The following is a 25,391-nucleotide window of genomic DNA, read 5'->3' as shown; positions in this document are numbered from 1 at the left end:
TGAAGCATTTATTTGGGCTGCAATCTGAGGTGCAGTTAACTCTGATGAACTTATCTTCTGTAGCAGATGTAACTCTGAGTCTTCCTTTCCTGTGGCTGTCCTCATGAGAGCCAGTTTCATCATAGCACTTGATGGTTTTTGTAACTGCACTTTAAGAAAATGTCAAAGAAGAGTGATGGGAGTGCTGCATCAGATGACCTGGCCTCCACAATCACCCAACCTCAACCCAATTGAGATGGTTTGGGATTAGTTGGACCGCAAAGTGAAGGAAAAGCAGTAAACAATTGCTCAGCATATGTGGGGACTCATTCAATACTGTTGTTAAAGCAGTCCAGGTGAAGCTGGTTGAGAGAATGCTAAGAGTTTGCAAATCTGTCATCATGGCAAAGGGTGGCTACTTTGAAAAATCTCCAATATAAAATATATTGTGATTTGTTTAACACTTTTTTGGTAACTACATGATTCCATATGTGTTATTTCTTAATTGTGATGTCTTCACTATTATTCTACAATGTAGAAATAGTAAAAATAAAGAAGAACCCTTGAATGAGTAGATGTGTCCAAACTTTTGACTGGTACTGACTGTATGTTGTTCTTCAGAACACTGATAAGGTCAAATCAACCTTCCTGCTCTCTGGGCCCTGCAACAGCAACAGAATTGAAAAACTGAGATGTACAAGACAAGACAGGAGCTATGAAAGCACATTTTGCTCAAGTCCCCCTCACATTTCCCACATCCCAACCATGTAAAACACACACACACACACTAAAATTTCACACTAACACACTAAAGCACAAACTCTGTGCTGGCATACAGCTGGGACCTCCAGACCATAAGCTCTGTGATGGAGCCAGGCAGATGTGTCAGCAAAATACATTAGCTCGCCATTCAAAACCCAAACCATATTTTTTTAATCAGTTTCCCCTTGCCTGATTAAAATGGCCCCCCATTTCAGATGACCCCAAACTACAAAAATACACACATAAAATTGATGTTCAAACATATTTTGCTATAGGCATAGCTACTTGGTATTCCACTCATGGTTGTATGCAGAGATGACTAATTATCTTCCGCGTAAGTATTTTTTTAGATTACTTGTCATCTTCCTGATTTTCCACTTGTCAAAGCATCCTCACTGTGTTGCAGGGGTTTGAATGGCACATCATTAGTGCCGCTGACAGCCGGGAAATAATGTACTTTGTTTACCATCCTGTTCTGCATAACTACAGACGTTTATTAAAAAATCTGGTTCAATATTTTCATTTAATCTTTATTTAAGTAGGCAAGTCAGGTAAGAACAAATTCTTATTTCCAATGACGGCCTACTTTATGCACTTGATAGTTCAATAATTCATCATCATCATTCCCCTTAAATTCTGTATTTTGTTGATTTCAAAGCAAGTAGTGCTTATTCTGATTATTGTAATATCCTCGTTTGTCTATTTCATTGTAATTATGAACTGATCATATTAGTGTGATATACAGTATTAGTACTGTATGTACAGGTTAACCTACTGTGGTCTTTATCAAATAGACAGCAGCTGTACATAAACACAACGCTGGAGAAACTAATGAGCATATAACAACTAACTTTCTGTCATTTCCACATAGTTTACTCATGATTATGGACATGCTCTGTGCCTTCATTTAAACCTCTAGCTTTAAAAAGCTATTGCAGTTATTGTAATGTCCCCGAAAAGTACGGGAGAGATTATTGTTAATTGGCAAATCATGTTCTTTTTTCCACTGGGGTGGTTCCCTCTGGAAATTAAATCAGCTCAATAACCTAATTCTGTCATACTTTAGTAAATTACCATGCCCCCACTGTGTATGATAAATCATATTGCTGACAGAATGGCATATTCAAATGAAGCATCATGAATGCATTTTTGAATAAATCACAAATATGATGGTATTTGCAGTCAAGTCCTGTAGGTTGCTAAGCGCCAGATTTCTCAAGTGTACTGTCTCTGGATGATTTTTCTGCTTGGCATTTGATTGATGAACGACCAGAAAAACAAGTGCATCTGGGCTGAAATCGCTGCTGGAGTAGAATTACATTTGTAGACTCCAGGCTGGAGAGAAGCGATGAACATTTTTCACTGTCTCACAGGCCTGTCTTGAGAATCCACAGGAGACTGTAGGCTGCATCAGAGGAGACAACTTCACGTCAAGTTCATGTCACTTCCCACTGGGCGTCTTTACGACACTCTTTTGTTTTTAATGTGGTCCACAGATAGCATCGCTAGCTCCTATCTCTCTTCCTGGGTAGTTATAGAGGAGTACCTGGCCACAGACTGCACCAGAGACCCATTATCCCTGTGTCACAAGAAGAGGTGGAATTGATAGAGCTCTAGTGAGACGAAAATGTAAATGAGACAATGGATTGAGAGGAGTCTGGGTTTCTCTAGTGGAGGAGTCTGGGCTTCTCTAGTGGAGGAGTCTGGGTTTCTCTGCTGAAGGAGTCTGGGCTTCTCCAGTGGAGGAATCTGAGTTTCTCTAGTGAAGGAATCTGGGTTTCTCTAGTAGAAGTGTCTGGGTTTCTCTAGTGGAAGAGTCTGGGTTTTTCTAGTGGAAGTGTCTGGGTTTCTCTAGTGGAGGACTCTGGGTTTCTCTAGTGGAGGACTCTGGGTTTCTCTGCTGGAGGAGTCTGGGCTTCTCTGCTGGAGGAGTCTGGGCTTCCCTGCTGGAGGAGTCTGGGCTTCTCTGCTGGAGGAGTCTGGGTTTCTCTGCTGGAGGTGTCTGGGTTTCTCTTGTGGAGGACTCTGGGTTTCTCTGCTGGAGGAGTCTGGGCTTCTCTGCTGGTGGAGTCTGGGTTTCTCTTGTGGAGGACTCTGGGTTTCTCTGCTGGAGGAGTCTGGGCTTCTCTGCTGGAGGAGTCTGGGCGTCTCTGCTGGAGGAGTCTGGGCTTCTCTGCTGGAGGAGTCTGGGCTTCTCTGCTGGAGGAGTCTGGGCTTCTCTGCTGGAGGAGTCTGGGCTTCTCTGCTGGAGGAGTCTGGGCTTCTCTGCTGGAGTAGTCTGGGCTTCTCTGCTGGAGGTGTCTGGGTTTCTCTGCTGGGGGTGTCTGGGTTTCTCTAGTGGAGGACTCTGAGTTTCTCTGCTGGAGGAGTCTGGGCTTCTCTGCTGATTTATTTTTATAAAATATTTTACTATTAAACCACCCATTGCATTACTGACCTTATCTGGCACAGATATATTATGGAGTGTTGAAGATTAATACATCCTCATATCTTAGTTTAATGTGGGATACAAGTTGTACAGTGATGCCAGTGTTTGGCGGATGCAGTTGTGTTGGAACCTCGCAATGAGTTTCACACCCTAAACCCATTGCTTATCCGTGTCCCTCAGAGATGGGTATGGTAGGCCTACATACTTATATGAGAGACACAGAGTGACACTGACAGAGATGAGCTATGGGATAGGTGGGTCTTTGGCTGGGTCCCAAGTGGCCACTCTCTCCCTGGCCGCCACGTGGCTCATCGGCTCTGCCGTGGTACACTCAGGGGATGAACTTTCTGCTCCATTTAACACATATGCTGAGGATCCACACTCCTGTAATTGGCATTCCTGACTGACATCTATCATCCCATCTAAAGCTCCCACAGTTTCTGCTGTCTACAACCCTCAAGGAACTTAAGCCTAAAGATGTACTCAAACAGGGACAACTGTTTTTGCATTGGCAACTTAAAATCTCACTATGTAAGATTTGGTTTGTGGAACCAATGCAAAGTTTTGTAAATACACAACTATAGACTCTGGGAATGCATATGGATGAATTACCAATGTGTTTTCTGTATGTAAAAATGTGGAGTAAAGTGGCAATGAAAGGTGAATGGTTTAGGCCAGTGGTTCCCAAACTTTTTATAGTTCCATACCCCTTCAAAAATTAAACCTCCCGCTGTGTATCCCCTCTAGCACCAGGGTCAGCGCACTCTCATTGTAAGCCTGCATAACAACATAAGTATGAGTGTGAGATTTTGTCACAACCTGGCTCGTGGGAAGTGACAAAGAGCCCTTATAGGACCAGGGCATAAATAATAATATAATAATAAACAATCCTTTTCCTCTTTACTTAGCAATCTTACATATAATACCTTATTTGTTCATCAAAAATGGTGAATAACTCACAACAGGTTCATGAGAAGGGTGTCCTTGAAAGTATTCTCATAACTCTGCAATGTTGGGTTGTATTGGAGAGTCTCAGTATTAAATAATTTTCCACACACAGGCTATGTCTATATTTAGTTTTCATGCTAGCGAGGGCCGAGAATCCACTCTCACATAGGTACGTTGTTGCAAAGGGCATCAGTGTCTTAACAGCGCGATTTGCCAAGGCAAGAAACTCTGAGCGCAGCCCTATCCAGAAATCTGCCAGTGGCTTCTGGTTAAATTACATTTTCACGGAATCGCTTGTTACAATTGCCCTGGAGGCAGGGCATGAAAGGGATAATGAATCCAGTTGTTAGTGTCGTCCGTTTCGGGAAAGTACCTCTGTAATTACGCACCCAGCTCACGCAGGTGCTTCGCTATACCACACTTGACATTGACCGTAAGCTTGAGTTCATTTGCACACAAAAAATCATACAATGATGGAAAGACCTGTGTGTTGTCCAACTTCCAACTTCTTAATCATAGACATTTTGTCCCGCACATTGAATATAGTTGTGAAGAGTCCCTGTAATCCTAGATTCAGATCATTCAGGCAAGAAAAAACATCACCCAGATAGGACAGTCGTGTGAGAAACTCATCATCATGCAAGCGGTCAGACAAGTGAAAATGATGGTCAGTAAATCATTTTTAAAAAGTGTCCATACTTTACCCCTTGATAACCAGCGTATGGTGTAAAAGCGTTACATGGTCGCTGCCCATACCATTGCTGCCCATATAATGCAGAAAATACACAAGAGTTCAGGGCCCTAGTTTTAACAAAATTAATCATGTTCACTGTAGTGTCCAACATGTCTTTCAAGCTGTCAGGCATTCCCTTGGCAGCAAGAGCCTCTCGGTGGATGCTGCAGTGTACCCAAGTGGCGTCGGGAGCAACTGCTTGCACGCACGTAGCCACTCCACTATGTCTCCCTGTCATGGCTTTTGCCCCTTCAGTACAGATACCAACACATCTTGACCACAAATCAAATCAAATCAAATGTATTTATATAGCCCTTCTTACATCAGCTGATATCTCAAAGTGCTGTACAGAAATCCGGCCTAAAACCCCAAACAGCAAGCAATGCAGGTGTAGAAGCACGGTGGCTAGGAAAAACTCCCTAGAAAGGCCCAAACCTAGGAAGAAACCTAGAGAGGAACCAGGCTATGTGGGGTGGCCAGTCCTCTTCTGGCTGTGCCGGGTGGAGATTGTAACAGAACATGGCCAAGATGTTCAAATGTTCATAAATGACCAGCATGGTCAAATAATAAAAATCACAGGCAGAACAGTTGAAACTGGAGCAGCAGCACAGCCAGGTGGACTGGGGACAGCAAGGAGTCATCATGTCAGGTAGTCCTGAGGCATGGTCCTAGGGCTCAGGTCCTCCGAGAGAGAGAAAGAAAGAAAGAGAGAAAGAGAGAATTAGAGAGAGCATACTAAAATTCACACAAGACACCGGATATGACAGGAGAAGTACTCCAGATATAACAAACTGACCCTAGCCCCCCGACACATAAACTACTGCAGCATAAATACTGGAGGCTGAGACAGGAGGGGTCAGGAAACACTGTGGCTCCATCCGAGGACACCCCCGGACAGGGCCAAACAGGAAGGATATAAGCCCACCCACTTTGCCAATGCACAGCCCCCACATCACTAGAGGGATATCTTCAACCACCAACTTACCATCCTGAGACAAGGCCGAGTATAGCCCACAAAGTTCTCCGCCACGGCACAAAACAAGGGGGGGGCGCCAACCCAGACAGGAAGATCACATCAGTGACTCAACCCACTCAAGTGACGCACCCCTCCTAGGGACGGTATGAAAGAGCCCTAGTAAGCCAGTGACTCAGCCCCTGTAATAGGGTTAGAGGCAGAGAATCCCCGTGGAAAGACGGGAACCGGCCAGGCAGAGACAGCAAGGGCGGTTCGTTGCTCCAGAGCCTTTCTGTTCACCTTCACACTACTGGGCCAGACCTCACTCAATCATATGACCCACTGAAGAGATGAGTCTTCAGTAAAGACTTAAAGGTTGAGACCGAGTTTGCGTCTCTGACATGGGTAGGCAGACCATTCCATAAAAATGGAGCTCTATAGGAGAAAGCCCTGCCTCCAGCTGTTTGCTTAGAAATTCTAGGGACAATTAGGAGGCCTGCGTCTTGTGACCGTAGCGTACGTGCAGGTATGTACGGCAGGACCAAATCAGAGAGATAGGTAGGAGCAAGCCCATGTAATGCTTTGTAGGTTAGCAGTAAAACCTTGAAATCAGCCCTGGCCTTGACAGGAAGCCAGTGTAGGAAGGCTAGCACTGGTAATATGATCAAATTTTGGGGTTCTAGTCAGGATTCTAGCAGCCGTATTTAGCACTAACTGAAGTTTATTTAGTGCTTTATCCAGGTAGCCGTAAAGTAGAGCATTGCATTAGTCTAATCTAGAAGTGACAAAAGCATGGATTCATTTTACTGCATCATTTTTGGACAGAAAGTTTCTGATTTTTGCAATGTTACGTAGATGGAAAAAAGCTGTCCTTGAAACAGTCGTGATATGTTCTTCAAAAGAGAGATCAGGGTCCAGAGTAATGCTGAGGTCCTTCACAGTTTTATTTGAGACGACTGTACAACCATGAAGATTAATTGTCAGATTCAACAGAAGATCTCTTTGTTTCTTGGGACCTAGAACAAGCATCTCTGTTTTTTCCGAGTTTAAAAGTAGAAAGTTTGCAGCCATCCACTTCCTTATGTCTGAAACACATGCTTCTAGCGATGGCAATTTTGGGGCTTCACCATGTTTCCTTGAAATGTACACCTGTGTGTCATATCCATTTGATGTCACACATTTGATGTCCAGTACTTTAAAAATATCCTCTCGTGCTGTCCTGGTTTCCAGAAGGTTTGCAGAAGAGGATATCTTCCTTAATTGACTCCCCATAAACGTAACGGACATATACCAGGAGCTGTACCAGGCCCGCCACGTCTGTTGACTCATCCAGCTGTAAAGCATATAATTCACTTGCTTGTATGCGAGGCAGTAATTGATTCAACACATCTCCTGCTATGTCACTGATGCGTTGTGAAACAGTGTTGTTTGATGAAGACATTATCTGTATAGTTTTTTATACCTTTCCCCCCAGCATTGTCCCAGACATATCTGCGGCAGCAGGAATAGTTAAGTCCTTCACAATTGTATGGGGCTTGCCTGTCCTAGCCACTCGGTAGCTCACCATATAAGACACATCTAGTCCCTTCTTATTAATGGTATCTGTTGCTTTTATAAATGTGTTATTACTCTAAAGACATCTTTATTCTTGCTCAAAAAAAACCCGTGGCATATTTTTCAAATGGTCATGTTTCGTTTTTAAATGTCTGTGCAAGAGTGAAGGTTTCCTGCGAGAGAGTAACGGTTAATGTGATTGGATGTTCATTATTTGACAAGGCTACCTGTATTTGACAATGTGTTGTTATTTCACTGAACACTAGATGGTTTAATTTCATTCTTCACCCAAATGCCCCGTTGGAAAATACAAATGTACTGTTTGAAAATGTGAAGATTAAAAAAAAAATGTTTTTAATTTAATTGTAATTTTTTAACATACATACATACATACATACATACATACATACATACATACATACATACATACATACATACATACATACATACATATATACTCCAAATAAAAATGTGATTCACACTTATACATATATATATATATACACATATATATACACAGTATATAAAAATGTGAATCACATGTGACCCCTGACGGCATTGCGCGTACCACTTTAATGGCCAGGTAATATTATCATAAATCAATGCATTGCCATTCAGTTGTAACAAATAAGACCTTTTATTGAATTTCAGTTAACTTGTTATGGAGGTCATCAAAGTTTAGTGATGAATTTATCTCTATTTCTGCTTTTTGTGACCCCTCTCTTTGGCTGGAAATATGGCTGTGTTTTTAAGTGACTTGGCACTCACCTAACATAATCGTTTGGTTTGCTTTCGTCGTAAAGCCTTTTTGAAATCGGACACTGTGGTGGGATTAACAAGAAGTCTATCTTTAAAATGGTGTAAAATACTTGTATGTTTGAGTTATTTTAATTATGGGATTTCTGTTGTTTTGAATTTGGCGCCCTGCAGTTTCACTGGCTGTTGTCATATCGATCCCGTTAGCGGGATCTCAGCCCAAAGAGGTTTTGTCAAGCTTCTTTTTGAATTAATTAGAGTTGGGGGGTATGCAGATTTTCATATAGTTTCTGTGAGCAAGACAAATGAGCTGATCGTGGACTACAGGAAAAGGTGGGCCGAACAGGCCCCCATTAACATCGAATGGGGCTATAGTGGAGCCCATGAAATTGTCAGAGACTCTAGTCACCCAAGTCATAGACTGTTTTCTCTGCTACCGCACAGCAAGAGGTACCGGAGCGGCAAGTCTAGGACCAAAAGGCTCCTTAAACAGCTTCTACTCCCAAGCCATAAGACTGCTGAGCAACTAATGAAATGGCCATTGGAATATTTACATTGACACCTGCCCCCTCCATTTGTTTTGCACACTGCTGCTACTCGCTGTTTATTATCTATGCATAGTCACTTCACCCTTATCTACATGTACAAATGACCTCAACTATCCTGTACCCCCGCACACTGACTCGGTACCCTGTATATAGCCTCATAATTGTTATTTTATTGTGTTACTTTTTATATATTTTTTAACTTAGTTTGTTTAGTAAATATTTCCTTAAGTCTTCTTGTACTGAACTGATGGTTAAGGGATTGTAAGTAATCATTTTACGGTAAGGTCTACACTTGTTATATTCGGCGCATGTGACAAATAGAGCTTGATTTGTAACATACTGGGGTATATGGTATTACCGGAGGTGCACACAAGGGCGTTACTTTTAGGGGACGTACAAAAATCCCCTGGAGGGGATTGAATGTCTCTGCAGTAACCAGAAGTTTGATCTTGACATGTAGCCACTGAGCTAGCAAGTTAGCAAACCAAATAAATAGCTGGAGCCCTTAGCTGGATATAATGTATTAAACACATTATAGATTTATTATAATTATACTTAACTTAAGCATTGGCGTGGCATGCAACCCCCGTGAGGCGGGGTGCCCCAACCCCATTTTTTAAAATGGTATTGAAAATCATACCGTCGCTATGTCGAAATACCCCCCCGGTATACGGTATAAATGGTATATCGCCCAAACCTAGAATGAATGCCTTCCAGGGACAGCATTCCCCTGTGTCGGGAGCTTTAAATCAGCATAAGTCTTCTTTACGTCTCTGAGAAGGAGATATTGGGAGTGGATTAAAAGGTGGACTTAGGTCTCTTCACCCATGAAAGCCCTGCTGTGGACATTTAATAACAATTGATGCAATGGAATGGAAATGGATGTGGAAAACATGATAATGCACATATAGAAAAATGCTCCGCAAAGAGAAATTAATCATGTATCATTGGTAAAAGAATATGCCTCCTAGTGCAACTCCCACCTCCACCCCATACATGAAAAATATTTATATTTAACCTTTATTTAACTAGGCAAGTCAGCTAGGAACTTGTTTACAATGATGGCCTACCAGAAGACAAAAAGCCTCCTGCGGGGACAGGGGCTGGGATTAAAATGTTTAAATAAAATACAAATATAGGACAAAACACACATCATGACAAGAGAGACAACACAACACTACATAAATAGAGACTTAAGACAACAACATATCATGGCAGCAACACATGAAAACACAGCATGGTAGCAACACATGACAACAACATGGTAGCAACACAACATGGTAGCAGCACAAAACATGGTACAAACATTATTAGGCACAGACAACAGCACAAAGGGCAAGAAAGTAGAGACAACAATACATCACGTGAAGCAACCACTCAGTAAGAGTGTCCATGATTGAGTCTTTGAATTAACAGATTGAGATAAAACTGTCCAGTTTGAGTGTTTGTTGCAGCTCGTTCCAGTCGCTTGCTGCAGTGAACTGAAAAGAGGAGCGACCCAGGGATGTGTGTGCTTTGGGGACCTTTAACAGAACGTGACTGGCAGAATGGGTGTTGTATGTGGAGGATGAGGGCTGCAGTAGATATCTCAGGTAGGGGGGAGTGAGGCCTAAGAGGGTTTTATAAACAACTAGTGGGTCTTGCGACAGGTATACAGAGATGACCAGTTTCCACTAAGAAGCATTGGTGGCAAATCTGATGGCCGAATGGTAAAGACCTATAAATTATATAGAAATCTATAGATTACGTCGCCGTAATCTAGCATGGGTAAAATGGTAATTTCAATCAGGGTTAGTTTGGCAGCTGTGGTGAAAATGGAGCGATTACGATAGAGGAAACCAAGTCTAGATTTAACCTTAGACTGCAGCTTTGACATGTAAAGAGAGAAGGACAGTGTACCATCTAGCCATACTCCCAAGTACTTGTATGAGGTATTACCTCAACTTCTAAACCCTCAGAGGTAGTAATCACACCAGTGGGGTGAGAGGCATTCTTCTTACCAAACCACATTACCTTTGTTTTGGAGATGTTCAGAACAAGGTTAAGGGCAGAGAAAGCTTGTTGAACACTAAGAAAGCTTTGTTGTAGAGCATTTAACACAACATCTGTGGAGGGGCCAGTTGAATATAAGATTGTATCATCTGCATATAAATTGGTGAGAGAGCTTCCTACTGCTTGAGCTTTGTTGTTGATGTAAATTGAGAAGAGCGTGGGGCGTGGCTGAGACAGCAGATGTTCTGACTTTATACACTGCACTCTTTGAGAGAGGTCGTTATCAAACCAGGCCAAAGACCCCTCAGAGACACCAATACTCCTTAGCCGGCCAACAAGAATGGAATGGTCTACCGTATCAAAAGCTTTGGCCAAGTCAATAACAATAGCAGCACAACATTTCTTAGAATCAAGGGCAATGGTGACATCATTTAGGACCTTTAAGGTTGCAGTGACACATCCATAAACTGAGTGGAAACCAGATTTCATACCAGAGAGAATACTATATCAAGAAAGCCAGTCAGTTGATTATTGACAAGTTTTTCCAACACTTTAGATAAACAGGGCAAAATAGAAATGTGCCTATAACAGTTAGGATCAGCTTGATCTTTCCCTTTAAATAAAGGACCCACCGTGGCTGTCTTCCAAGCAATGGGAATCTCCTCAGAGAGGAGAGACACGTTACAAATGTCAGATATAGGCTTGGCGATGAAAGGGGCAGCAACCTTAAAGAAGTAAGGGTCTTAACCATCTGAACCAGATGTTTTTTTATGGTCAAGTTTAAGGATCTCCTTTAGCACCTCGGACTCAGTGACAGCCTGCAGGGGGAAACTTTGTAGCTGGGCAGGGAAAAAGATGAAGGAGCATCAGGGATAGTTGCATTAGAAGGGGTGGGAGATGAGGAAATGTTGGATGGGCAATGAGGCATGGCAGAGTCAAAAAGGAATCCTGGCTTAATGAAGTGGTGATTAAAGAGCTCAGCCTTGTGCTCCTTGTCAGTAACAACCACATCATCAACCACATCATCAACATTAAAAGACATGGGCAGCTGTGAAGAGGAGGGTTTATTCTCCAGGTCTTTTACCAGAACTTATTGGGGATAGACTCACAGAGATAGAACTGCTCCTTAAAGTAACTAACTTTGGCCTTATGGATAGCCTGAGTGCACCTATTTCTAATTTGCCTGAACGAGAGCCAGTCAGCCTGAGTATGCGTGTGCCGAGCGATTTGCCAAATGGAATTCTTGAGGTGAAATAACTCTGCCAGATCACGGTCGAACCAGCGGCCGAACCTGTTTTTAATTATCTTTTTTTTTTTAATGGGTGCTTATTTGCTAACAATACCACTGAAAATATCAAAACAGAAGGTCCAAGTATATTCGACAGAGGGGATCAAGCTGATTCTATACCAATTTACAGAGGCCAGATCATGAAGGGAGGCAGGCTCATTAAAGTTAAGTAAGCGTCTATGAGAAATCAGGATGGGTCGTTTCACAATAGGAGCCATTAACAACACAGGCTGTAAAACAGTGATCATTACAGAAAACACCAGACTGATACCTATCAGGATTATTTGTAACGATAACATCAAGGAGAGTAGCCTTTTCTGGGTGTTTGGAGTCATGCCTTGTGGGATTGGTAATAATCTGAGAAGGATTTAGGGAGACACATAGCTTTAGGACTTGGTCAGGTGGTTTAAGCACATCCCAATTTAGGTCACCGAGGTCACCACACTTCGTGTAAGGGGTCATGAGAGGGCAGGTAGGGTACTGGCTGGTGTTGATGGTGGGCGATATCACCCAGCAACAGTCAACAAAGAGTTCTTTGAAATGTAATGCGTAAAACCAGCAAATCACATTGTTTGGGGACAGACTTGGTGGAGACAACCGAGCACTGAAGGTGTTCCTTGGTAAGGATTTCCATTCTACCACCTTTGGAAGATACTGTATGTCTTGCTGGAAAAGGTTATAACCAGATAGGCTAACAAAAGTGTTCAAAACACTCTTTCTTAACCACGTCTCATTAATGACCAACATCTGGATTGGAGCTGTGAACCCACACATTAAATTGATCAACTGTAGGTAATACGTTTTTAGTGTTAACATGCAGAAAACCCATGCTTTTACGAGAGCAGAAATTAGTGAACCAGATATCAGAGCACAAATCAGAATTGGGGCTAGCAACAGTAGATGGTGTACATGCATATTAATATGTATTAATTGAACTGCACACATATACATTTGGAATGTACTTGCTATAGGCCTAGATCTTCAATCTGTCAATCGGTTGATTAATAGATAAAGTGCTAATTAATAGGCAAAACAACACTTGCTAAATGAAGGAACAGCTTAATCAAATTTTAAAAAGTGCTAAAAGCCTTTTGTGTTTGAAATGATAATGCAGCGTCAGTCATTGATACTGTGTCAGGAAGTGGTCTGGTTCTCTGTCACCGGATGCACGTATCACTCTCCAGAACTTGTCGCACTAATTACAGCTGTGAAGAAGGGAGAACCTTTTAATGACATTGATTTCCCAAGAGAGGGCTCATGAGGAAATCACTTGCACTGTAATGCAAAACTCTTACTGCATACATGACCTAGGTCTGGGAACTGTTATAGAGGCACACTTTGATGAGATGGCGTATAGGGAGTGATACAGCATCTGGGTTATGATTCCTCCTAGATCAGAAATGAATCTGTAAACATAGCACACCTCTGCCAATAAATCTACATAAGAAAGCTGTCCTATTTGTTGCATTTGTTACAAAGATTCCAACTGAACCAGCTTATAAGTACTTTTTTCAAAGGACATTTGTAACATTTTCAAAGGACATTTGCACTCCTTTGACACTTCTGATGTCCACATCTCACATCCCATCTCTACCACGAGAGCGTAGTCGAGGACCACTTCATGTCAAGCTTGGCATATTGAGTGAGTCGTGACCTTCTGTCAGGTCAAACCCTTTCTTTATCCCCACTCCCAGTCCACAAGCCATCATCCATCCACAGTGTCTTCTCTTAGAGGATTTCACAGGTACAGACTAGTGTAGCTACTCTTATGTTTGGCTGGGCCAATATCTGTTGGGGAGGCCAAAATAAAGTAGAAATCAGATGGAGAAGAGTTAGAGGGGGTTATTATCCCACAGAGGAGATGGACATGGCAGACTGATTCTAGATACAGGTCCCATCGCCACATCCCAGCTCCTTGGAAGGATTTGTCTGTTAAGCATCCCAGAATGTTCCTTTAAATGGAACTAGAGAGGTTAGGTTACACTGATATCAATCTCCACAGCCTGCCAAGTCCCTGGTCCCTCTGGTCTGGGGGGTGATACATGTCAATGTGCTGTGGAGAGGCAGATTAAGTGTTTCTTCCATTCTATACACATCAGAACACCCTAAAGTGGTGGTATGGTGTTGAGCTGAGTCCCTGGTTGATTGAGTTCTGCACTATGTGTCTAATCACTCTGCCCAATGCAGTCAGATCACGTAGCACAGTGAAGTGTATGGTTTATTTGTTTGTAGTATTCCTCAATACAGATCAGGGAGGGGATGAAACTGTCAGTTTTTCCACACTTTTTAAGTCTGAACATCTTAAGAGTCAAACTACAGACGGCTTCACACCCTGTAGGGCTCTGCAAGACTTGCAGTGAAGTACGATGCCAGGTATAGTTTCAGAGTGGCTGCTGTCCAGGGTCCTAAGATCGTGCAGACCAGGGATTTCCATGGGGTGTTTGTTCAGTAGTGGTAATTTTGAGGCTTAGGATTTTTCAGTTTTATGTCTGTACTGCATTAAACATTAATGTAAGAGGAATGCATGGTCACTTTTCTCTTGCACCTCAGTCTGATATTACCTTCTTTTTAAAAATTTTAAACACAGCAATCTTAAACTGATCAACTGTTTGTTATTTATATTCTACATTCACATTCAGTATTCATATAACTTCATAAAAGCATTGTTGATAAGATTCAGAGAAAGAAAGGAAACGTGTTTTCACAGTAGAAACTTTCCAACGACAGGTTGTCTTTGATTAGATTTAAATATGCATTTTTCGAAAGCAGTGGTTACGAAGAAGGCAAACCCCCCGTCATGTGCTGCTGCCTATTAAAGAAACAGTAGTAATGTTGCATTGTGAATGTCTTGGAGAGGAGGGGAGAAGGGAAAATGGCACCACTCTGCCAGAAGAAAACTGTGCAGGGGAGTTTATGGATTTAGGGTTGCCGTGGTAACACCAGCGCTGAAGGCAGTTAAGATGTTCTTTAAGATAGATTTTTAAAGAAGTGCATATTAAAAGAGGAAGCGCAACTAGTTAGTGAATTAAATCTATGTTTATTTGATCATTTAAAAAACTATTGATTTAAATACTTGCGGCAAATATGTAGTATTTGGTCAAATATTAGTAAAATACCTAATTCTACATTATCAAAATATACCATAGCCTACCCATTGTATATCCCCAACAATGTATATGCTTACACAACAAATGAATACAAAATTCATGCGTACAAAATAGCAAATGTAAGACCTTGAATCCTGTCACGCCCTGACCATAGTAAGCTGTTTATTCTCTGTGTTGGTTGGGGCGTAATCGTGACTTGTGCGGGTCATCTCGGTGAAATGTATTTCTATGGTGGCCTGATATGGTTCCCAATCAGAGGCAGCTGTTTATCATTGTTTCTGATTGGGGATCATATTTAGGTAGCCATTTCCCCATTGTTACTCTGTTAATCTGTGGCGATCTGAACACATACAGCCACACAGGGATTACTGCTGATGCAGAGCTCTATAGAGAGAGAGAACCCTCCTATCGCCTCACACAGACAAAGGCTGGGGAAATCAAAGAGGCTTGAGGCAGAGAAAAGAGGGTCTCGCTCTGGCTTTTGGATATGTACATCTGCGATCTGTGCGGCTGCGAGGATCTTCACAGCGGTATAATCAATGTAAAGTCGCTTTCTCAAAGGGGTCAAATTCCCACAGGTGTAGTCAGACTATCACCAGACTAGTTCTGCTTCTGCTCTGTGAGAGTGGTTAGCACAAGTCCTTGTTATGGATTTAACTGTACTGATAAACCCTGAATATTATATTTACAAACATGCCTTGGTTTTGGTGTCAATACCATTGAACTAGATAGTGTGGGATGCACAGACAGCTGCTGTGTAAGCTTGTTAGCTCCTCTGTGACCTCCACCATATCTATTTGGTCTGGTATCAATGATACTTGGACTATTTCAGTGGAATTTGTTTCTTTGGGTCATGAATGACCTTCACAGTCATGGCACAGAAAGGTCATTGTGATGCAGAGTAAATGAAGACTTTAGCCCTGTCTGTGCTATTTTCTCTTTACCCATGTGGCTTCTTGAAAATGCCCTTCACTGTCCAGTACAGTTCATTTCTCCCCCTCTGTAGCTCTCCCATTATGGGAATACTGGCTTCACAATAAGTCAAGGCATTTAATTGCCCTACCAATCTAACAGCCACACATTATGTCCCCATTTTCCCATGCAGATTTTTATTCTGTCCAAATTTCTCCATTTGTAATACATTTGACTTAATGTTTAATTCTAGCCCACGTTTTCTGAGTATGGACAAACCAAATGACACATTTCTGGAATAGAGGGAAGTAAATGTTAGAGTTCCACAGGGACTCCCCTCCCCTAGCTTGAAGGTTCTCTGGTTGCCGGAAAGGTTACATAAAATAATATTTTTTTGTATGTCTCCTTCTCACTCTGTGTGTGTGTGTAAGTGAAAAAAAAGAATGACAGGGAGGGAGAGAATGAGAGAGAGAAGGAGGGAGGGAGAGAGTGATGGGGGTGTGTGTAATGGATTCAATGTCACTGTCTAAAAGTTTCCTGCTGTTCAGCATGCTGTATGAGGTGGTCTTACTCTTTAGGTCATAGCTCCTCACAGCGTGACGGCGGATGGCTCCCTCTCAGCGGCTGCTGGCACAGGCAGCCTGGTTTGTAGAGCACGTAGCACTCACAGAACAGTGGCAAAGAAAGCCAACCTGGACCAGTCCCGCCAATCTTCATATGCCCTTGAAAGAATGAGACTCATTTGAAATACCTCTCTTGATGTTTTCAGTTATGAGCTTTCTTTCCTTAATTTAAATAAAAATGTAGTGTCGTTGGGATACGAAGGCTGATTATTAAATGTGTCTGTTGTTAGTTTGAATATTATTTATGTGGTATCTGATGAGTGACCTAGAATTGTGAATCAGAAATCTTGCATCGAATGAAGCCTTATGATAAACGTTACAAAGCACTAGTTTGAATGCATCTGGTACGTACGCATCTAGGCCAGCAGACTAGCCTACTGTACCAATGATATTTCCTGACTCTCTCCTCCTATGGGGCTTTAGTTCCCACCACCAGCAGCCATCAGCAGACGTGATTAAGTTTCCAATTAGGTTGTATGCCTGACTGTCTGACTTCAGCACAGCTACAATGGAACAGGTCCCTCAGTCCATCAGAGGCTGCAGGCTGGGGACATACAGACGCCATGCTGGGAATCTGAACAGTGAGGAATCTTGACAAAGAGGAGGGATCAGTATGACTGTTAAGTTACCTGATTGGACCATTTCCACAGAGGAGTCACTCTCTAGGGCTGTTCAACTGGTAAGACATCCATTCCGACCAGCTGCATTTAGGCTGTGCTAAACTGTGATATGTGTGTGCATTCAAGTGTGCATATGCTGATGGAGATATGATAGAATATTTCTGGTTTCATTACATAATGTTGATGGTGGGGAAAAAATACATGTATTTTTATTTTATACATGAAAATGTGAATAATAATCTTGTACCTCTACAGCAGACATGGCAATATGTTTGGAACCTCAAATCGCAGTATTGAATCGCAATACATATAGAATCGAGACATCGTATCAGTACCTAGGCTAAGTATCGTGATGAACTCGTATCGTGAGATCACTGGCAATTCCCAGCCCTATTACATAACATAGACTAGAATATATTCACAAAAGTGAATATTAATAATACATAATGCAGTGTGAATGCTCAAGCTTCAAGCTATTACAGTAATGTGCGGATATTGAAATACTGTAATTGTCAAAGCTACAGAGGTAATTTCAATCAAAATGGCTATGAGATAGAAAAAGCCATTTTCTCCACCAAGCCTCTTTCATGATGGCACGGAATACTTTGTGCTATGATCAGGGTAAGATTGAGAAATGTGGAACAGGTGTATGAAGCAGACTCTGTGAACTGTGTTAGGCATATGGTATGCACACTCTAATCAAGGAACGTAACAGTACAGGGGAGGTGGCCAGCTGGTGAAATATGACATCAACTGGGGGTTAATGAGTCGCTAACTTAAATCAAAGTAGACTGGAAAGTCACCTTCCATGGCAACAACAGGAACCTGGTGGAATGACAACCAATAGTCAGGCTGACAAAAAAAAATAATCATTCTAATGAATGTGGCTTAGAGAGCAGCTGAGACCCTTTACAGCCATAAGGATTTTCTTAGAATGCAACAAAGAGATCCAGAATGCTAATACCAACAATGGCAAACAGAAGCTTTCAAAGGCAGTTGAGTAAATTGTGAGTCTCTATCATCATGTTTTAGGCCATTTCAAATGAATGAAGAGGAAAAATAAAGTGGATTTACAATATGCCTCATAAAATTGCAGGATTTCTATAAGATGGTAAAGCGATTGCATTTGACATTGACAAGAACCGCCATCCTTTGCCCAGTGCCAAAGTAATCCCCCCCAAATCAACAGCTACATGTAAATAACCAGTGAAGATTAGATTGCTTGGCTTGGAATAACATGATACATCTTTTTAATTAGGACTGATTCCCACTTCTAAGCACTACAGCTGTCTGTAGATTAGAACCGCCATCAGACATCACCCTGTCTATGTTCCAACGCCTCTCAATTTTTCATTTTTACAGTAATTGGCTTTTGTTTATGTTCTATTGAGTCCGTTAGAAAAGCATGATCAGCATTGCCAACACATGTATTTATCTTGTCTTAAAATGTGGGAAATATGATTTTCTAATCATGGTTGTGTAAACCACAGCCGTCCCAGAGGGCAAAACAGCTCTCCTTCCAAGATAAACCAATAGAAATATGAGACTTCTCAGCAAATATTTTGCTGGCTTAAGAGCAGTACAACATCTATTCATCCTGCTTTATTACGGTTATTTCCATGTTCATGTCTAGGGGGGGTGCCTGCAGAATGACTGGGCATAATGATTCAAGAGGGAAACAGACCAGTCTTTCTCTCTGTGCCCAAGCCTTCACACATGGTGCGGAAATCCTTCTTTCACAGTTTCTTTCACTCCCTCTCCATCAGTGGCCCCTCACCTTTGCTTTGCCAGACTCTTAGAGAGGACCAGAGTGTGAATGGGGCTCTTTAACAATCAGCCCTGTTCCTGGATCAGGGACACACACGCTTGCGCACGCACGCACACACACACTCCACACCAAAGTCACATCACTAGACGCTGACCTATATTAGACAAGTAAATATAGTTTTTTAGAACAGAGCTCCACAGGCTCACCTCTGGCCCAGTAAAACACTACCAAACTAGAGCATTCAGAAGGACATCAACATGGGGAGACATTAGTCTGACATCTACAGAAACATAATATCAGCTGGATAATCGTGTGATTCATTAAATGGGAATTTCACTGAGACGTGGTGCTTTCCCACTGCCATCCCAACCAATGTATTCCCTCCAATAGAAAATGAAATGACTCACAGATTGTGAGTAGGAAGTAGGTGTAACGAGATTTGTCTTCCTCTGACGAGGAGTATGAAGGATCGGACCAATATGCAGGGTGGTATGTGTCCATTTTGATATTTATTAACACTGAACGCAAAAAACAAAATAACAACGAGAACGAACAAAAACGAAACAGGTCTGTCTGGTGAAGACACGGAGACAGAAAACAATCACCCACAACTAAAATGGGGAAAACAGGCTACCTAAGTATGATTCTCAATCAGAGACAACGAACGACACCTGCCTCTGATTGAGAACCATACCAGGCCAAACACATAAATACTACATAGAAAAAATAACATAGACTACTCACCCCAACTCACGCCCTGACCAAACTAACAAAGACATAACAAAGGAACTAAGGTCAGAACGTGACAGTACCCCCCCAAAGGTGCCGGCCGCAAAACCAGAACCTATAGGGGAGGGTCTGGGTGGGCGTCTGTCCGCGGTGGAGGCTCTGGCGCGGGACGTGGACCCCACTCCACCATAATCTCGGCCCACTTAAGTGGCGCCTTTGGAGCGGCGACCCTCACCGACGACCTCGGACTGGGGACCCTTACAGCGGGCCCCGAATAGATGGGCGATTCCGGCAGCGCCGGAGTGACAGGCGGCTCCGGCAGCTCCTGACTGACGGGCGGCTCCGGCAGCTCCTGACTGACGGGCGGCTCCGGCAGCTCCTGACTGACGGGCGGCTCCGGCAGCTCCTGACTGACGGGCGGCTCCGGCAGCTCCTGACTGACGGGCGGCTCCGGCAGCTCCTGACTGACGGGCGGCTCCGGCAGCTCCTGACTGACGGGAGACTCTGGCAGCGATGGACAGGAGGGAGACTCTGGCAGCGCTGGACAGGAGGGAGACTCTGGAAGCGCTGGACAGTAGGGAGCACCTGGAGGGAGGAGACAGAGAGACAGCCTGTTGCGTGGGGCTGACACCGGAGGCCTGGTGCGTGGAGGAGGCACCGGATAGACCGGACCGTGGAGGCGCACTGGAGGTCTCGAGCACCGAGCCTGCACAACCTGTCCTGGCTGGATACTCCCCGTAGCCAGGCCAGTGCGGCGGGGTGGAACATACCTCACTGGGCTGTGCTGGCGAACCAGGGAAACAGTGAGTAGGGCTGGTGCCATATACCCGGGGCCGAGGAGACGCACTGGAGACCAGATGCGCTGAGCCGGCTTCATAGCACCTGGCTCGATGCCCACTCTAGCCCGGCCTATACACGGTGCCTGCCCAGTCCACCTCTCTCCACGGTAAGTACGGTGAGTTGGCTCAGGTCTCCTACCTGACTTAGCCACACTCCACGTGTGCCCCCTCCCAATACATTTTTGGGGCTTCCTCTCGTCCCTGTTCCGCTGCCGTGCAAGCTCCTCATAATGCCGCCGCTCGGCTTTGGCTGCCTCCAGCTCTTCCTGGGGGTGGCGATATTCCCCAGCCTGTGCCCATGGTCCCCTACCGTCCAAAATCTCCTCCCATGTCCAGGAGTACAGAACCCTCTGCTCCTGTTTACCACGCTGCTTGGTCCGATTGTGGTGGGTGATTCTGTAACGAGATTTGTCTTCCTCTGACGAGGAGTATGAAGGATCGGACCAATATGCAGCGTGGTACGTGTCCATGTTGATATTTATTAACACTGAACACAAAAAAACAAAATAACAAGGAGAACGAACGAAAACAAAACAAACTGTCTGGTGAAGACACAGAGACAGAAAACAATCACCCACAACTAAAATGGGGGAAACAGGCTACCTAAGTATGATTCTCAATCAGAGACAACGAACGACACCTGCCTTTGATTGAGAACCATACCAGGCCAAACACATAAATACTACATAGAAAAAAGAACATAGACTACTCACCCCAACTCACGCCCTGACCAAACGAACACAAAGACATAACAAAGGAACTAATAAAAGGTCAGAACGTGACAGTAGGACTAATTGGATGATTTGTAAGCCTAATTACTGTCAATACAGTGTGTTTGCACGGTGAAGTTGCCCATACATTCTGTGTGGTGAAGTCTCAAGTGATGTCATTATGTTTAACATGGCCAGGGGCTGGAGGGAAAGAGAGAAGGGGGGGTAGTCATCATGCAGGATTGAGAAAACCATAACGAGTGCTCTTACCATCCAATCCTTCAGTGCCAGTAAAGTGATCTCTCTCATGACACTGCTGAGTAGTTGTTTCCAGCTGAATAATGTACGTTAATGTACCTAATATTCATAGACATTCTAAGAGCATCAAAATACATCTTGAAATGTATCATGTAAAATCTCAGAGAAGCCCAAGAGAATGCCAGTAGTTTCTAGCTGCTGTTTATCAGTGGTTCAGCAAATGGGCTGTGAGAGGAGGTTACCAGGCAGGCCTGCTGCACAATGAGCCCCTGTCAGCAGCAACCCAAGTCTCACCACAGTGAGCTACAGTAAACCACCGTTATTAGAGTTCCAATGAGAGACAGAGCACAGGGTCGACCCAAAGCTGTGGGGGAATTCTGCCCAGAGAAATCAGATGTAATGAAAGGGGCCTGCAACTCTCCAGGGGACAAGAGAGAGAGAGAGAGAGAGAGAGAGAGAGAGAGAGAGAGAGAGAGAGAGAGAGAGAGAGAGAGAGCTACAGCTACTGTAGGGCCCATGCAGCCTGATCTGCCATGATGATGAGGAGGATGATGAGTATTGTGGCAGCAGAAGTACTGTGGGCCTATTACATAATTCATACATCAATTTCTACTGAGTGTGTGTGTGAGTGGTGTGTGTGTGAGTGAAAAAACACGAAGCAAGTCCTCCGAACGCCTCCTGCCTGAATCTACACTAGTAATGATTTCTCCTGGATTTTCCCAGAGTCAGACTAGGGCAGACCTAAACCTGAGATCTAGTAATGAGGCGAGATTCTCTGTAAATGACTACTGTGCACTTCATTTGTCCATCTCACAATGCAAACATTGTTTGTTTTGGCTTTAACAAGTCTTTCCTCTGTCGTGTACTGCAACAAACAGGCCCAGCCAGAGGGAACAGAAACGGTGCGTGTTTGTCATGTGGGTGGAAGGAACTGATGCGTGCAACTGAGGGACCTCCGTTTGTATTTGTAACTGTCACACCCTGGTCTTAGTATTTTGTGTTTTCTTTATTATTTTGGTTAGGCCAGGGTGTGACATGGGTTATTTATGCGGTGTGTTTTGTCTAGGTTTTTTTTGTAGGTAATGGGATTGTGGTTAGTGTGGTTGTCTAGCAAAGTCTATGGCTGTCTGTAGGGGTTCTCAATCAGAGGCAGGTGTTTATCGTTGTCTCTGATTGGGAACCATATTTAGGCAGCCATATTCTTTGAGTGTTTCGTGGGTGATTGTTCCTGTCTCTGTTTGTTTTGCTCCAGATAAGGCTGTTTAGGTTTTTCACGTTACGTTTATTGTTTTTGTATTGTTTGTTATCATCTTTATTAAAGATGTTTAATAATAACCACGCTGCATTTTGATCCTCCTCTCTTTCATCGGAAGAAAACCTTAACAGTAACATGCGCTGAATGCAACAGGTGTAGACCTTACAGTGAAATGATTACTTCCAAGCCCTTAACCAACAATGCAGTTTAAAAAAAATACCCTCACAAATAAGAAATAAAAGAGCAGCAGTAAAATAACAACAGCGAGGCTATACACAGAGGGTACCGGGGTACAGAGTCAATGTGCGGGGTCACAGGTTAGGCAAGGTAATATATGTGGGTAGAGTTATTAAAGTGACTTATGCATCGATTAAAAACAGAGAGTAGCAGCAGCGTAAGGGGGGAGGGCAATGCAAATAATCTGGGTAGCCATTTGATTAGATGTTCAGGAGTCTTCTGGCTTGGGGGTAGAAGCTGTTTAGAAGCTTCTTGGACCTAGACTTGGCACTCTGGTACCGCTTGCTGTGCGGTCTATGACTAGGGTGGCTGGAGTCTTTGACAATTTTTAGGGCCTTCCTCTGACACTGCCTGGTATAGAGGTCCTGGATGGCAGGAAGCTTGGCCCCAGTGATGTACTGGGCTGTACGCACTACCCAGCGACCTTTCGTATATTGACTGTTAAGAAAATTTGATTTGGGTTACTGGCCCAATGCTCTAACCTCAAAGCTAGCTGTGTTCATATTGATATGATCATGACTGAGCGGATCGGGGGGTGAAAATTGTCCCTAACGCGGTCTGTCTCAATCTAAAACCATTACACAGTTGGGCACATTGAATAGTCATCAAAGTGTACACGATTCGTTTGTGTTGGATGCCAAAGGTTTTGGCCATCAAAATGTTTTTAACTCAATTGAAAGTTAAAGAGGTATCATAGATAATAGATACATTGTTAGACAACTGTAAAGGTGTCATCTCTACATGATCCCTTTATCAGTCACCCTCCTATTGACATAAGGCTATACTGTATGCAGGTTGCACACATTCCATAATGTCCAGCAAATTCAGAGTGTAGAGTCACAGTCATTTACTGAAGGAAGAGTTCTATTCGAGTGTGAATAGGAGTTAAATCATTATAAAAGGTCCAGGTGATTCATATTTGAAATAGTCCAGTTCCTTCTGGATTTGAAAAAAGCTATTTTCCTCCCACAGGCACTAAAATATCATTTTACCCAGTTCCTTTTACCCAGTACCTACATATCAGCAGGTAGCCTAGTGGTTGGAGCGATGGACTAGCAACTGAAAGGTTGCAAGATCGAATCCCCGAGCTGATAAGGTGGTTCTACCCCTGAACAAGGCAGTTAAAACACTATTCCTAGGCTGTCATTGAAAATAAGAAAATGTTTTTAACTGACTTACCTAGTTAAATAAATAAAATATCCCAATCAGTTTACCTGCATGTTGGTGATGGGATTGGCAAACTATATGCTGAATTACTAATAATCATTCTCTTACAAAGAAGATTGCTTAAAATATTGTATTTCATGCTCTACCATGACTCAAACTGGAAAAATAAAATGTGGCCCGTTTCTCCACTCTGTCCTTACCTGTATATTGATATGCTGGTCAAAATGATCTCTTCCTCCAAGAGCTAGAGTGGATATTCTTGGGAACACATCAGAATTGTTGCTCTGTTCCAAGCATTGCACTTATTCTCCCTCCCAGATGTACTATATGAAGGGATGTTTCTCAGCTCACTTTCTGCTGACAGCTCACAAGGAGAGCAGTGGTAAATAGCAAACAGATTAGAAATACAGAAAAGGTAAGAAAGTTTTATGAAGAGTTGAGAGAAAAAAAGGGTATTGTCAGGGAAGAGCACAAGTATCCAGGGATTTGTTAAGGATTACCACAATATATTTGTGAAAGATGTGCATTTATTTTGCTCAGCACAAAATTAAAAGGAATGCAGTCTCTGGATTAAGGATAATCTTCATGTTTTCTATTCTAATCCCTTTTATACTGCACCAGCATGTAGCCTACTCTTCTAACATCCTATTGTCCTCAAAGAAAGGATCATTACACATGGCTTAATATATTCATCTCAGAGAGAGATAGAGAGAGCGAGAGAGAGCAAGAGAGAGAGTGCGAGAGAGCGACAGAGAGAGAGTAATGCATGCTGAGCAGAATTAGGCTGATACCCACTAATTATCAAAATCCAGAAAAGAGCCGTTAAATTCTATAACCGCCTAAAAGGAAGCAATCCCCAAACCTTCCATAACAAAGCCATCACCTACAGAGAGATTAACCTGGAGAAGAGTCCCTAAGCAAGCTGGTCCTGGGGCTCTGTTCACAAACACAAACACACGCTACAGAGCTCCAGGACAGCAGCACAATTAGACCCAACCAAATCACGAGAAAACAAAAAGATAATTACTTGACACATCGGAAAGAATTAACAAAAAAACTGAGCAAACTAGAATGATATTTGGCCCTAAACAGAGAGTACACAGCGGCAGAATACCTGACCACTGTGACTGACCCAAAATTAACGAAAGCTTTTGCTATGTACAGACTCAGTGAGCATAGCCTTGCTATTGAGAAAGGCCGCCGTAGGCAAACATGGCTCTCAA

The sequence above is a fragment of the Oncorhynchus keta genome, chromosome 32 (assembly GCF_023373465.1).
Source record: "Oncorhynchus keta strain PuntledgeMale-10-30-2019 chromosome 32, Oket_V2, whole genome shotgun sequence".
In the NCBI taxonomy this organism is placed as follows: Eukaryota; Metazoa; Chordata; class Actinopteri; order Salmoniformes; family Salmonidae; genus Oncorhynchus; species Oncorhynchus keta.
Note: the sequence above shows the minus strand (reverse complement) of the source record.